Genomic DNA, 16984 nt, shown 5'->3' with positions numbered 1-16984 from the left:
TTGTATCATTTCCTTTCCCCTTGTGGATAAGATGTCCAGAAATCACTAGTAAATCAACTATTGTTAGAGAAACACAGGCTGGATCTAACATTGGTGTCATCATCTGACATGGAGAGGTAGGGCTGAAGGAAGGGGTGTGGTACCTACCCCAGGTTGATGGGGATAAGAGGAGTGTGCTCATGAAAAGGAGGGATGCCAGTGGATGTTGAGGGATCGGGAGCTGAGGAGGGACAACAGGCCTATGGAGAAACATCCGCAAAGAAAAAGGATTCAGGAATGACACTGAGGCAGAAGTCAGATGTCACATCGAGCCGTAGAAAGAGAAAGAAAGAGAATATGATCTGGGATTTGGGAAGTCTCTCCTTCTGGCACAATTGCTGGGACTCTACACCATTCCGTGGCATGTAGAGTTCATGGAGCCCAAGTCCTTTGAGAATCTCTAGATTCCCTCATTCTGATGAGGTGCTATGAAGAGTTACTGCTCAGCCTGGGGGCTCCCTAACTGCACCTTGCAGACCTTCTCTGCTCTTCTGGGCTCCCAGCAGTAGAAGCCCCATAACTAAGAGGAGCAGGCCACCGAGGCTAAACTGGATGATGTTCTCTGTTGTGTAATCTGGGATGTTCTCTTTTCCGTAATCTCGGGGTAACGATTCTGTGGGAAAAAGAAAGAATTTAATATGGGACCAACAGCATATCCCCTCAACCCCAACAATACAAAGATCACACATAAACCACACATCATCCAAATTCAAATAGGCTCAGTCAGACCCCTCTTATGACCTGAAAGTCTCTTTTTTCACTCTGATCAAATGTGAGGCTGCAGGTGGTTCCCTGAACAAGAGTGTCTGGGTTAAGGCATAAACAGTAAAACTCAAACCACAATCTGTCTTCTCCCCAAGTCAAGAGTGCTGATGTGGGGTGGTGGTCACACAGAGGATGTAAAACGTAATACAGAATTTGTTCAGGATCCTAACAAAGACATGGCACCTGCCTGCTGACCCTGACCTCAGTGCCATGATGAGGGGCATGGCCAAGAGAGGGGGAAGCAAAGGGAAAGGTGGGGTCATCAGAGCCTGAGACGTTCTCCACTTCCCTGCTATGAGCTCAACTTCTGGTCACATGACCCTGGGAAGCCCATGAAAGCCTCAGAATGGTAGAGAGGTACAAAGAGTTGCTAAACAGATTACCATCCATAAATGTCTAGTATCACAGGGCTATGAGCAGCTGTCTGTGTTCTCTCAGAAGTGGTAGGAACATGTGGCTCAAGGTCACATGGTTTAGGAGACACTCAACCAGGGACAGCATAGAAGGGGAGCCTGGCCACCTAACTGGTAGAGAGAAATTCATCAAACTTCAGCTCCAACCACAATAATGCCACATTCAATCTGAGACCAGAGACACCCCTCCCCCCACCCCGGCCCAGTGAAAAGGGGAGAGGTGATTACAGTGTCCCAGGGAGGAAGGATATTGAGGCTAACGTAGCATAGGATGGAATTGTTCTGCATGTCCCAGTCCCACAGGGTACAAGGGGTTTGGAAACTGAAGGTCCACCTTCCAACCCCATTCGTTAAAGATTTGTTTCTACCTGTACTCTCAGTATACTTTCCATATAGCCAGAGGTGGTTTGAAAATGCGATGAGATTCTACTCTCCATTGGGCATCAGGGAAAGAACTTGAAAGCTGGAGACTTTGGGGTTACATTCTGAGAGGTGGAAAGGGGAGAAAGACTGGCAAAAAGAACATTCTAGACTAAGGGCAAAAGCAGAGGGAGTATAGCTGGAAAGAAGCGGGTGAAGTGGAAATTGAAGCAGGGGTCCGAACAAACTGGAACTGGAGTCTGTAGAAATAGCTGAATTGTTCACTCAAAGTGCCAAAAAAATAAGGTTTTGAAGCACTTGCATAGGCTCATGGTGCAATGGAATGGGTTTTGAAAGGATGGCTTCAAGTGCGGTGAGGAGGGAGCACGGCATCGGGCAGTGGTGGAAGATGAAGACACATAGGGGGGATGTAACTGGAACCCAGTGATATATGAAGGTACCTGAGAACACCTGAGGGTGTGGAGAAAAATCTGCAAACTCATAATCACTTTCCAAAGTAGAAACAACAGAAAGTGTTCACCCATTAGGTGTGGATTTTATGGGAAAGAAAGGGGAATCGAGATTGGCACAAAAATATTCCATTGGAAAGAAAGGGAAGACGGGGATGTCACTGCTGGAGAAGTGGTCTGAGGGCAGGGTTTTTAGTCACATGTGGTGCTGATCGAGAGCGCTTTGTAGAAATGGAATTTTTAAAAAAAATTTTTTTTCAGCGTTTTTTATTTATTTTTGGGACAGAGAGAGACAGAGCATGAACGGGGGAGGGGCAGAGAGAGAGGGAGACACAGAATCGGAAACAGGCTCCAGGCTCTGAGCCATCAGCCCAGAGCCTGACGCGGGGCTCGAACTCACGGACCGCGAGATCGTGACCTGGCTGAAGTCGGACGCTTAACCGACTGCGCCACCCAGGCGCCCCAGAAATGGAATTTTTGATATCGTTTGGTGCGATTCAACCAACATGGAAGACTGCTGACGTAAGACGCACCATTGTTTCACAAGGAGGTGAAAAGAACGGAGTCAGCCAGTCAGACTATAGTCAAGTCCTAACTTTAGAGGCGACAGATGTGGAAGACATGCATTTCAGGATATAAACGTGAATCTATATGCTCCCTATATTACGTATATTATATATGCTAAATACAAAATATAATATATAACTATATATTACTATATAGCGTATAATATATTACTATATAACGTATAATGTATATGCTAAATACAAAATATAATATATAACTATATATTACTATATAGCGTATATTACTATATAACGTATAATGCATATGCTAAATACAAAATATGATAATATATAATGTGAGTTATATTTTTATATATACTTTGTGTTGGACATAATCTAGTACACGTGTGTGTGTGTGTGTGTGTGTGTGTGTATAAATAAAGTCACATATGCTACTCAGGAATTCAGAGGGGCTTTCTGGGCTTCATAAATATATTGAACATTCATCAGCAGATGCTGGAAGTCTTGCACATTTAACTTTCCGTATTCCCGGCGTCCTTGCCAGTCTTCTGAGTGTATTCACCAATTTGAGTCGGTGCCCCGCTGTGTCCCCTCCTCATCCGAGCCTCAGCCTGCTGCCTCCTCTCATATTCCCCCCCCGACTCTGATCACCTTGATTTCTTATATATAGTTCCATTTGCTTACCAACGTGCAACACACCTGTTCATCTTCCAAGATTCCACTCCAATGGAATACTTGGCTTAGCGTACTGAGCCCCCCACAGAAAAATGGGCTCGGCACCCCTGCCTGTTCACGTGAAGTCTTGAACATAACCCATCACATAGACACTGCTTTCTTGTTTTCTGTGGTCCTCCCCTACTTGACTCGGTTTACTAGAGGTCATTTTCACAACCCAGCATCATCAGCTTGCAGTCAGACAGACAGAAAGCTTGACACAAAGAGTCTTGACATTATGACCTCCCCTGACTTCTGTGTCATGACCTCTGGAGGTACCAACATCTGGGAAGGGTTTGAGGAGGGTTATGAAAAGCGTCCAATCTCTGTGCTCAGTGTTCCCGGGATATCCCCTAGCACCTATAGCGACTTTGCATGAATTGAGAAAAGGCACATGTGCCCTGAGACCGCTTTCTCAACATGACCCAGAGATTCCCACAGTGACCCTGATGTGGATGGAGCTGCATTCCATGTGGCCCCACACGCTCTGCAACACCAGAAACACCTCACACAGCTGGCCTTGGAGCTCCCTCCCCAGTCACCTCGTGGGACATCCCAGAACACAGACATGGAAGTGACCGGTCTAGGACATTCCTCACCTGTGACTAAAAGCTCAAGGGGATCGCTGGGCAGTGACCACCGGAACTGATTGTTGCTAAAAGAACCATAGCACCTGTAGGTCCCCTGATGGGCTGAGGTCACAGGGGAGATGAGGAATGTGTTGTGATCTTGATATAAATAGTCCTGGGGACAGACAGCGGTTCCATTCTTGCAGAGAAAGATGTCATAGTTATGTACATGACAAAGAAGGGTCACAGTCTCTCCAGAGGTCACATTGGCGCCTGGATGAGCAGTCAGGGAGGGTGCTTTCGTGTACACTCCTGGAACATAGTAGAGCTAGTTATTAGAGGGAAGCCATACCCAAAGCCATCATTCTCTTGGTCTGACCTGAGAGAAGGAAGGACAAAGTCAAGGGGAAATTCACCCCTTGCCAGGACAAAACACCCGCTTTTCTTACTTTCCCATGACCCAAGACCAGAGAGTGGTCATATAGGGAAAGATGAGCGTCTGTCCCCATGATGTGCGGTCCCTTGGGGGCTCCAGCCGTCTCCCTGAAGGGATTTGGGATCATATCAGAACACAGACCGGGACCAGATGGATAAAGTGGGAGGGCAGGGGTCTGTGATAGGGGCAAAGCTGGTCCAGTGTCATGGGCAGCCCAGACCAAGGCTGGGGGACAGTGTCCTTTGGGGTGTCCCTTACCTGTCACCACAAGGTCCAGTGTGTCTCTGACTTCTGACCAGACTCCTTGCTTCCTGTGCACACAGCAGTATACCCCTGCATTGACGTAGGTCACATTCTGGATTAAGAACTCAACCACCTGCAGAGCACTGTGTGGTACTCTGCCATACCACAGAGCAGAGGGCCTTTGTCTCTGCAGATGGGAGATAACTGCACCGGCAGAATATGCTTATGGAACTGCCCCAGGGGATCACAGCACTGGGCACTGCCCAGATGTCAGGCTGGGAAGTGGTCACTGCAGGAGAAACAGTCTGAGATGACAAGAAACCCAGCATCCCACTTCCTTAAGAGGCCCTGGAGCAAAACACCATGTGGGTGTGGGTTAGAGTCCAGCACATGAGTCCCAGATGTGCCCCCACCTCAACCCCGCATCTCTAGATGAAAAGAGAGGTTCAGTCTCTTCATCTGTAAGAAGGAGCTCATTTCTATATTTACATAAAATCATTAACATTTCACAACGGACATCAGCCTGCTTAAAAATGACCTCCACAGGACGCCTGGGTGGCTTAGTTAAGCGTCCGACTCTTGACTTCAGCTCAGGTCATGATCTCACGGTTCATGAGTTTGAGCCTCACATCGGGCTCTGCGCTGACAGCACAAAGCCGGACCGGGATTCTCCGTCTCTTCCTCTGTCTCTCTGCCTCTCGCCAGCTTGCACTGGTGCTCGCTCGCTCTCTCTCTCTCTTAACATAAATAAAAACTTTTAAGAAATGACCTTCGCTTGACTTCTAGCCGCTCACGGTCTTGGTTTTCCTATGGTTTCCTTGAATATTCCTTCAACCTCAAACTCCTAAAATTATGCATGGAAACCTCTGGGCTCAGTGCTCCAACCTAGGTCTCATTTCTCTATACACTCGCCCTGTGTAGTCACCGTGAACAAAACGCACACACATACACATGCCCCTCACTTAAAGTCTAGACTAGTTCACCCAGCTGTGAGCTGCTCACCTGGGTGAGTCATCTCCTGTGGGACATTCCCTCCTTAGGGCCAAAATAGAGCTCCAGAAATATTCCGGAATACCTAATCCAATCTCATTCTCCACCAACAATTTAAGAGCAACTTATTCCTTAGTGTTATTACTGAGTGGTTTCCTCTCCACCACGCACATTCAACCTGAAAATCAACCCTGAGGGTCTCTTCCTCATCACTTTCACTGCTATCCTTGTTCCCCTTACTGCCCTTTAGTAATATTTCTCTTTAGCATTTTTTTAATTGTTAATGTTTATTTATTTTTGAGAGAGAGACATAGTGTGAGCAGGGGAGGGGCAGAAAGAGAGGGAGACACAGAATCTGAAGCAGGCTCCAGGCTCTGAGCTGTCAGCACAGAGCCCGACATGGGGGCCTCAAACTCACAAACTGTGAGATCATGACCTGAGCCAAAGTCAGATGCTTAACCAACTGAGCCACCCAGGCGCCCCTCTCTTGAGCATTAAAAAGCTTCTAACATAGCACATATTCCAAGTTCTCTATTATGTTAATTTTATCTTTCCTCCCATTAAAGGGCAGGGATCTCTTTGCCTGTCATGTCCCCATGTAAGGGGGTTATTCAAAGCCATGTCCCCAGTAAGGGGAACAATGCTGAGGTTACAGCAGGAATTCAATATATCCAGAATATGAAGGCATCAGTTTAGCTCATCGAGAAGCAGTAAGCATAAAAGGAGACAATATATGCAATTGGCCAAGACTATTCCTTGGCACATGAGAAAATCTCAATAAATGTTATCCAGCAACTGATAACTTTATATGATATCAAATCTGAGCAAAGTGATGTTCCCTGAGCTTTACAGGTGTGTGGTGTCTTCATGGATGCAACAGCCTATTGCTATCCCCATTTTGGAAAGAAGGAACTTGGCATTCAGGGGTAGGAAACTGCTTGCACAAGTTCTCAGACTCGGCACATGTTGAGGTCTGGATTTTCTCTACTGTCTCTTTGCTGAGCAAGAGTGCTTTCTCCCATGAGCTGGCCTCTCGGTAAATCAGGAAGCTGGAAGCAGCCAAGGCAATGGCAAATGGAAAGTTCCTGCGGCACAGGCAGAGAGAATTAATCCCTTATCTACGAGGAGACATGGGCCTGTGCTCTGTGTCTGTTCTCTGTGTCACTCTCAGCTATGTTTCCCTTCAATATTATTATTAGTGACCCTGGCAGATTCTTTCCTTTTTTTAATTTTGTTTTCTTTTGAGAGAGAAAGAGAGAAGGTGCACATGAGCAGAGGAGAGGGGCAGAGATAGAGGGGGAGAAAGAATCCCGAGCAGGTTCCACACTCAGCATGGATTCCAGTGCAGGGCTCCATCTCACGAGCCATAAGATCATGACCAGAGCAGGTATCGAGGGTCGGTTCTATACACACAATGGAATATATTCAGCCTTGAAAAGGAAGGACCTTCTGGCATGTGCTACAACACAGATGAACCCTGAGGACATTATCCCATGAAATAAGCCAGACACAAAAAGACACACACTGTCTAACTGCACTTGTATGAGGTATTAGAGAAGTCAAATTCATAGAATCAGAAAATAGAGTGGTGGTTGCTGGAAGCTGGGAGAGAAGAATTGGGGAGTTGCTGGTTAACAGGTATAGAGTGTCTGTTTTGCAAGATGAAAAGTTCTGGAGGTTGATTGCACAACAATGTGAATGTACTTATCACTACTGAAACATGCTTAACATCCGCTAAGGTGGTAAACTTATGTTAACTGTATTTTACCACAATTTTATTTATTTTTTAACATTTATTTATTTTTTGAGTCCCACAGAGTGGGACAGAGTGCGAGCAGAGGAGGGACAGAGAGAGAAGGAGACACAGAATCCGAAGCAGGCTCCAGGCTCTGAGCTGTCAGCACAGAGCCCGACGCGGGGCTCAAACCAACCAACCGTGGTGAGATCATGACCTGAGCCAGTCGGACGCTCAACAGACTGAGCCATCCAGGCGCCCCAATTTTACCACAATTTTTAAACATAAATAAACAAAATGAAGACTGTGGGTGAGGGATGGTGTGGGTCAACGGTTGGAACCAGTTCAAGGCTCCTGAGACTTATCCCACAGTGCACTCAGTCAGACTCAACGTGACTAGGTGGAAAGGGGAAGAAACACTCACCATTTTGTGCCCAAATCCTTTGGTCCAGACAACACACTGAAATAGAGATATGCCTGGTAAGCGATGTCTACCCTATAACTCAGTGATTTCCAAACACCTGAGATCAGGGCATTGCCTGGATGCAAGTTGAGTAAAAGTGACCAGATGGGTGATTCCTCAGTAGTTAAATGGCCCTAGGACCTCACAGAGGAAGAGTCCCATGAGAGGAACCCAAGACATGAACCTGAGTATATTCTCTTCCCCTTCTAACCTCACCAACTCTCCCTGCCGCACTCACCAAGTACAAGAAGGAAAATGATCCCCAGGGGCATGGTAGTGTCTCAGTCCACACCTCCCGGATGTGTCACGGCAAACTGGGCAGACACTCGTCACAAGAAGACAGACCTACTCATGATACTCATGAGCGCTCTGGAGCTCAGAAGCCCTTGTCACAGGGCAACAGCATCAGCTACTACACAGGAAGGGAAACCACCGGTTCTGCAAAGTCAGGCTCTGTCCGCTCTCCTCCGCCATAACTGGGTCCAGGCCACATGTCAGTCTGTGGCCTTCCTACGGGAAACTTCAATTCAGACAGTGACTCAGGAGATGGGGTTAGTAGTAGCCATGATGGTCTGCGTGTGTACCACAGGAGAGTTGAGGGAGGCTTTGACAGAAAGAAAGAAAAAAAATGAATCAAATATATATAATCCACTGAGACAGTCAACAACCTGGGTGGTGCTGCAGGTGAAGATGACACTTGAAGGGCATCCGGCTGGTTCAGTCGGTGGAATGTGTAATCCTTGATCTCGGGGTTGTGGGTTCGAGCCCCGTGTTGGGTGCAGAGATTATTTAAAAACAAAATCAAAAAAAAAAATCACACTTGATGGTTCAGTAGACCCAGGGAAGATACCTGGAAGAACGATTCTTTTTTTTTTTAATATGGAATTTATTGTCAAATTGGTTTCCATACAACAGCCAGTGCTCATCCCAACAGGTGCCCTCCTCAATGCCCATCACCAACTTTCCCCTCCCTCCCACTCCCCCTCAGTTTATTCCCAGTTTTTAAGAGTCTCTCTTTTTTTTTATTTTTTTAAAGATTTTATTTTATTGTTTTTAATGTTTACTTATTTTTTTATTTTTTTAAATATGAAATTTATTGTCAAATTGGTTTCCATACAACACCCAGTGCTCATCCCAACAGGTGCCCTCCTCAATGCCCATCCCCCACCCTGCCCTCCCTCCCACCCCCATCAACCCTCAATTTGTTCTCAGTTTTTAAGAGTCTCTTATGGTTTGGCTCCCTCCATCTCTAACTTTTTTTTTTCCTTCCCCTTCCCCATGGTCTTCTGTTAAGTCTCTGAGGATCCACATAAGAGTGAAAACATATGGTATCTGTCTTTCTCTGCCTGACTTATTTCACTTAGCATAATACCCTCCAGTTCCATCCATGTTGCTACAAAAGGCCAGATTTCATTCTTTCTCCTGCCAAGTAGGATTCCATTGTGTATATAAACCACAATTTCTTTATCCATTCATCAGTTGATGGACATTTAGGCTCTTTCCATAATTTGGCTATTGTTGAGAGTGCTGCTATAAACATTGGGGTACAAGTGCCCCTATGCATCAGTACTCCTGTATCCCTTGGGTAAATTCCTAGCAGTGCTACTGCTGGGTCATAGGGTAGGTCTATTTTTAATTTTTTGAGGAACCTCCACACTGTTTTCCAGAGTGGCTGCACCAGTTTGCATTCCCACTAACAGTGCAAGAGGGTTCCCATTTCTCCACATCCTCTCCAGCATCTATAGTCTCCTGTTTTGTTCATTTTGGCCACTCTGACTGGTGTGAGGTGATATCTGAGTGTGGTTTTGATTTGTATTTCCCTGATGAGGAGCGACGTTGAGCATCTTTTCATGTGCCTGTTGGCCATCCGGGTGTCTTCTTTAGAGAAGTAAGACCAATTCTTTTGTAAAATACATACGCTCTATAGTAATAGCAGACATGGAAAGACTCAACATAAATGGAGAAAGAAAATTTTCCCAGAATTATTGAATTCCAAAACTTATGTCCTGATTTTTTTTTTATTTTTTTTTAACATTTATTTATTTTGAGACAGAGAGAGACAGAGCATGAAGGGGGGAGGGGCAGAGAGAGAAGGAGACACAGAACCGGAAGCAGGCTCCAGGATCTGAGCCATCAGCCCAGAGCCTGACGCGGGGCTCGAACTCACGGACCGCGAGATCGTGACCTGGCTGAAGTCGGACGCTTAACCGACTGAGCCACCCAGGCGCCCCTGTCCTGATTTTTTTTTAACGTTTATTTTTGAGACAGAGAGAGACAAAGCATGAACGGGGGAGGGGCAGAGAGAGAGGGAGACACAGAATCGGAAGCAGGCTCCAGGCTCTGAGCCATCAGCCCAGAGCCCGACGCGGGGCTCGAACTCACAGACCACGAGATCGTGACCTGAGCTGAAGTCGGACGCTCAACCGACTGAGCCACCCAGGCACCCCCTTATGTCCTGATTTTTAAAAAAAATTCTGAAAAACAATACCCATCCCTTGGTCCAATTATCTCAATTTAGGTGAATTGACAGTTTCAATTTTCTTGGGATGGCTAGGAAAGTAGGGATCCTTTATCACTCTCTAATATCCATTTCTAGTATCGTGTGGTTTTCTTTGTGTTTGTCTTGGATAAGGTTTACAGAGTTTCTTGCATCCCTGGGCATATATATTTCATAAATTTCACAAAGCTCCCGTCATGATTTCTGCAATTCTGGAGCTCTTTTCTGCATGGCTCCCTATAGTCGCCTATCCTACTCTGAATTTGTAGAGGGCATGAACCCAGCTTCCTGAATTCCCACATCTACGTCTTGTTGAAATTGTTGTGTTCTGCTTGGGTTTGTACTCCCTGGGTAGATGTCCAGAGGATGCTTCTAGGCACAATGCATCAGCAATCATGTGGCTAGACTTGTTTGTTTCAGTCTTTTGGATACCACAGTCCTGTATCGCGTGTTAGTATTAGTCCTGTACAGCAATATCTCAGAGTTATTTTGTATATTTATTCACCTTCCCTATTTTTTTTTTTTTTTGATGAACAGGCAAGATAGGTGATGGCTACTTCATCAAGAAGTAGAAGTCCTAAAAATATTTTAATAGTCAATCTTTAAGCATGATTTCAGTTCCAGGGCAGATTTCTTCCTTTTTTTTTTTTTTTTTAATGTTTTTATTTATTTTTGAGACAGAGAGAGACAGAGCATGAGCAGGGAAGGGGCAGAGAGAGAGGGAGACACAGAATCGGAAACAGGCTCCAGGCTCCGAGCCATCAGCCCAGAGCCTGACGCGGGGCTCGAACTCACGGACCGCGAGATCGTGACCTGGCTGAAGTCGGACGCTTAACCGACTGCGCCACCCAGGCGCCCCAGATTTCTTCCTTTCTTATTGGGTCCTCTGTAGCATAAATCTGAAGGTTCTGTTATTATCCATCTTTTAGAAATGAGGAAATGGATACACACTATTGAAAGATGTACTTTCGTGGAGCACCTGGCTGGCTCAGTTGGTACAGCATGTGGCTCTTGATCTTGGGGTTGTGAGTTCAAGCCCCATGTTGGGTATTAGAGCCTACCTTTTTAAAAAAAAATGTAATTTGGGGGCGCCTGGGTGGCTCAGTTAGTTAAGCAGTTAAGAGCCCGACATGAGGCTTGACCTCATGAACTGTGAGATCATGACCTGAGCTGAAGTCAGGCGCTTAACCAGCTGAGCCACCCGGGGAACCCCTGTATCTGTATATTGAAGAGATATCGTCAGGGAGATTCTGCTCTTCAGAGGTCCCTAATGGTGTGAGGTATGGGGACAATTAATGGAAAGACTGCCCCTAAACATGGTCACAGCTTTGTGCCCTCCCTCCACATTAGGGATGGGAGTTGAAAGTCAGTATGGAGGCACAAAAATTGAGGATAGTTTGGGTATGAAAGAGAAACAGAGAGAAACAGAAAAAGAGCAAAGAGAGGGGAGATTGAAATTTCCTACACCTGATACAGTAAAATTGTGAAGGGGGAATACAAAACCCTTATGTTCCCTCAAGGGAACTAAGCCAAGCACTGGCTCCATAATGTTGGCGAAATATAATTTTTTTTGAGAGAGAGAGAGGGCCCAAGTGAGCAAGGGGTAGAGAGAGAAGGAGAATCCCAGAAAGGCCACCAGAAAGAAAGAGAATCCCAGGAGGGCCAGAGGGAGAGGGAGGGAGAGAAAGAGAGAGTGCACGTGCGCGAGTGAGCGGGGCAGGGGTAGAGAGAGAGGGAGGGAGGGAGGGAGGGAGAGAGAGAGAGAGAGAGAGAGAGAGAGAGAGAAAATCCTGAGCAAGCTCCACACTGTCAGCACAGAGCCCGACTCAGGGCTCGAACCCGCAGAAACCAAGAGTCAGATGCTGAACCGACTGAGCCACCCAGGTGCCCCCAAACATACAAGTTTTCTAAAGAAATGCTCTAAGAAACAGGACAGACATTTCTCCCCGTATTTTCAGCAGGGAGACTTAAGCTCTTGATTGTAATCAGTTATAATTGCCTTCACGAGGTCAGATATCCCAGGCATCCCGAGGTTATGCTCCCAATTTGGTGCCAGACCAGCAGCCTCCGTGTCTCCCCTGGAAGCTCCCTGCTGGCTCCGAAGTTCGGCCTGGAGAGGTTAATGTCTACTGCTCCAGTCCCAGCACGCACTTCCCCCTGGAGGGATTAATGGCTACTGCTCCGGTCCCACCACGCAATCTCCAGACCTTCACCCCTCTGCTGCTGGTAAGCACCATGCTCTTTTCTATCTCTATGAACCCGGCTTCTTTAGAAACACATGTACGTGAAACCACGCAGCGTTTGTCTTTGTGACTGGCTTCTTAGCATAGTGTTTTCAAGGTTCATCCGTGTTATAGCAGGTGTTAGTGCTGCCTTCCTTTTTAAGGCTGAATACCATTCCAGTGGACAGAGCAACCACGTTCCCTTTATCCCTTCATCTCTTGATGGACTCCGGATTGCTTCCACCCTTGGGCTGTTGTAAACCTGTGAAACAGGTGGTGCAACAGTGGGGCAGTTCTTAGGTGCGTATCAACTGAGTTTTTGGGTTCTTGTTTCCTGGCTTATTTTGGTGGCTGTGTCTGATACATGTCTGCGCCTGTGTGTTTCTGTAAACAGGGCTGGCTCTCTGGGATGATTTGCACGGCTCCTGTTAAGCCTATGCCTAGCTAATGCTCTTGGTTGCTTCTGGAAAGATTTTTAGTACAAGCGCGCCCTCTGCTGTCAGTGTAGTAAAGTGCAGCTTTTTACTAGCTGGCTCGTGCTGGGAGGCGGAGAATGGGGAGAAACGTGATGTCCTTGATTTGTTTTTCCCCTTTCTTCTTGAAAAGCCCTGAGATCCCCCTCTTTCTCCTTTTCCCCTTCGACATGCTATGTCCAAAAGCTGCCTCTCTCTGCTTTTACCGCTCACAGACATCAGTTGGTGCCCTGCGGTCAGTGCCCTGACCTGTCTGAATGCTTTTTTACTGTTTGCACAACTTTCTCTTTCTAGCGGTGGTTTTCGCCCAATTTTGGGCCTGCCAATAAGCACCTGCCTCTGTCTTTTGCACGGTTTTCCTCACTGTCTTTGTGGCATCCTCGTGATACAGCCAGGTGATGAGATTATGTGCAGGTATTTTTTTTTTTTAAAGAATGTGATAGATCTTTGTGTAGTGATAAAGATCTTCAAGGTCTATTTCTTGCTAAATGAAAGGAGAAAATGCAAAAAGTACATGACAGGATCCCGCCATGGGTATGCATTATTTTCCTTTTATTTATTGAACTTAATTTTATTCTAGGAATACATTCACATTGTTCAAATAGAGAAAGTATGAAACCAGAGAGCATGAGAGCTTGCTCACTGGAAATCGGTGAGGTTTTCCCTCTTGCTTTTACTTGGCATTGTTTTAAAGTGTATGCATTCTCTTCTGTTCTCATGCTAAGATGTGGTTTGGCTGTTTTGTCATTCTGCATTGTTTTCATTTTTTCCACTTATTTTGAAACAAACTCACGGAAGAGAGTTTTTTTTAAGTTATTTTTTTAATTTTTAAAAAAATATTTATTTTTGAGAGGGAGACAGAACACAAGCAGGGGAGGGGCAGAGAGACACGGAGACACAGAATCCAAAGCAGGCTCCAGGCTCCGAGCTGTCAGCACAGAGCCCGACACGGGGCTCGAACCCACGAACCGTGAGATTATGACCTGAGCCAAAGTCAGACACAACTGACTGAGCCACCCAGCCGCCCCTACGTAAGAGTTTATAAATACAATACAAAGAAAAAATTTGTTTGCTGAACCATCTGAGACTATGTTACAGACCTGATTCAACTCACCCAAATACTGACTGTATTTCCTGCAAACAAGGACATTCTCCTAGTTGACCACCTTCCAGTCCTCAAAACGGGGGTATTAATACTGACCTGCACTGTCTTTGGCCGTCATCGGGGAGACCATCCATACTTATGCAATTGCCATAGTCTCCAGCTACCCAGAAAGCCTAAAATACTAGATAAAAATCTCCATCGCAGGTGACTGACCCTGATGTCCACGGACTCTCCCCAACTTCTTACATGTACGATCCATCCGTCATGAGCTGGGATTTGCCACAGTCCAGGAAAGACGGGAGACCCAAGTCTTGAGGGGAACGAGCATCATCTCGGGAGACACCTGCGTAAGAAGGAACTGTGACCGCCGATCGACAGGTGCTGGTGTCTCCTTCCCAGGGCATCTCAGGGGAATTTGGGGCTCCAGATTTTCAGGTTTGTCCCCACAAATGACTGAATCCCAGATCCCAGAGGGTCCCAAGGCTGCGTATTTTGCCTCCTTTGAAGCCCTGCACCGTCAGTCTGAGACCCTGGCCTGATTTCAGCGGGGTCGCCCCCTTCCAACTGCTCTAGAGGACTCTGGATTTCGTGGCACGTCTTCAACGGGAAATTGCCGCTCCGGGCCGGTCACTCTGTTCCTACGGTTCACGTCGCCATCAGGACAGACCGCCCCTTGCCATGTGCGTGGTTTCCATGAGGGTCCGTCAAGTTCTAAAACCACCGAGTCCCCTGGTGCCTGCCTTTCACCCACACGCCCTCCCAATAGCACAGGTGACAGCAAGTGGCTGTGATGTGCGAGGCTGGTGCTCAGATCCACGGTCGTGGTCATCCGCCGGCGGCTCCTTCCACTCACAGCCCAGAAAGGGGTCCGCACGGGTCTGCACGAGGGGTTCTCGACTGAAGGTGACTTCCCTCCAGGGGACATCTGGCTGTTTGGGTGGTCACACCGGCAGGGGCGGCAGGGTACCACAGGCATCCTGGTGGGTAGAGACCAGGGATGCTGCTCAACATCCCACAGTGCCAGGCCCCAGGCGCCCCCTGCCCCACAGCCAAGAATTATCCAGCCCCAAATGTTAACAGCGCTCGTGTTGGGAAGCCTGCTTTTCGTCCATTACTTTCTTGGCATTCCCTGGGGGAAGGAGGGGTTTTAAGGGTTTTGAGATGAGCACATAAGCAGAGATGAACCCATTAGACAAAGAGAAGCTCTCCATTCTGTGCCACCGAACAGAACACGAGAAAGAAGTGGTCCAAATGGGTGTCTCGTGACCCCAAAGACACTGAACTAGTGTCCTCTGGCTGTCGTTATAAATTAATCTCAACTCGGTGGCTTAAAATAACATCCAGAAGTCCAAAATGAAGGTGTCAGGAGGGCCGCACAACCTTCAGAGCCTCGAGGGGCGTCTGTCCTGTGTCTCTCCTGTGGCAGCTTCTGGGGTCCCCCCCACTCCCTGGTTTGAGGCTGATGGTTCCACTCACCGCCCTGTCTGCTCACGGCCTCCTCCTCTCTGCTCTATGTCCCCTCCCCTTCCATCTCTTGTAAGGATACCTGTCGCTGGATTTAGGGCTCTCCGCCCCCCAGATAATCTAGAGCGATCTCGGGATCCTTCATTTTGTCGGCAACGTAACTTTTTCCAAATTAGCTCAGATTTGGACAGATCGTTCAGGGGTTCACGCTTTGACGGGCTAGAGGTCCAGCCTCGGGATGAGGTTGACTCTGTCGAATGGTCAGATAGGCAGAAGGAAGCTTGGCTGCATCACTGAGCCCAAAGCCTGCCTTACTTCTGGACTTGTGCTGCTATGAAATAGTGTCCCTTCTTGCTTGTGGCTGGGGTGAATATCAGCCCAGCTCACATGCTGCTTGTCTGCTCTCATAGCAGGCATGGGCGGCCCACAGAGCCTGGCCGAATCCCCAAAGCCCAAACAGCAGTCTGAAGGGTCTGACATGGTCGTGGGTTTCTTTAAAACAACAAACAAAACAAAAAAACATCCCCAAAGCATTACCCTCATGATTCGCTCTTCAGTCTGCTTATTATGTTGCCACCATCCTCTCTGTGGACTTGTGTGGGTTTGAAGTTTTTCTAGGCCAGTTTTGATCATCTTTCATCTATCTGGGGGCTATGTTTAGAGTTATGAATCACCTCAAAGCTTTCAGGAGAGTAGCGGGGGTTACGTTATTCGTGAGTCAACGCCCACGGTCCTTGTGGTTTCTCAGTTCCGGAAAGGAAGCGGATGTTGCTTGTGAGGCTTTGTGGCTAGAATCAACCCCAGGCCGAGTTGGACTTGTCTCCATAAGAGCTAGGTTCTTGTGGGAGCGGCCACCCCAGTGGGCTGGCCTTCACGCTCCTTCCATTTAGGCCTATAGCCCCCTGCCACGAATGTGGGCTTCTGCATCAGACTGGATTCCAACTCTTCTTGCTAAGACACTCCAGGGTTCGTTGGCTGGTTGGTCGGTTGGTTTTAAGTAAACTCTACGCCCAAAGTGGGGCTCAAATTCACAACCCCAAGATCAGGAGCCTCACACTCTTCCAACCAAGCCAGGTGGGTGCCTCCCCAGGTTGTTGGGTTTTTTTTTTGTTTTGTTTTGTTTTTAAAGAGGCAGTAGTGGGGAGTTAGTGGTAACATGTGCTCATTTCACTTGACTTCCTTGCAACACTGATGATGCCAATTTTGCTTTAATAGAAACAGGAGGACTTGATGGGAAGTGTCAGGGAAGCTCATGGTCCTGGGAAAGGCCGAGGAAGCGGGTTTTGGAGAGGATGGGGCGCCAGGGAGAACGGTGGCTGCCCCAAATCCCGAGAACCTGTTACTTTACGTGGCAAAGGGGCATCGAGGGGGCAGATGGAATTGTTGCTCTTGAGCTGGTGTAAAGGAGAGAGGTGGTCCCGGATCACTGGGCAGGCCGAATAGCCTCACCAAGTTCCTAAAAGCGGGGGAGAGGGAGAGCCAGAAAGATGGCCGTGTGA

This window comes from Panthera uncia (genome assembly GCF_023721935.1).
Source record: "Panthera uncia isolate 11264 chromosome E2 unlocalized genomic scaffold, Puncia_PCG_1.0 HiC_scaffold_19, whole genome shotgun sequence".
Lineage (NCBI taxonomy): Eukaryota > Metazoa > Chordata > Mammalia > Carnivora > Felidae > Panthera > Panthera uncia.
The sequence above is the reverse complement of the archived record's forward strand: the minus strand, read 5'-3'. Positions refer to the sequence as shown.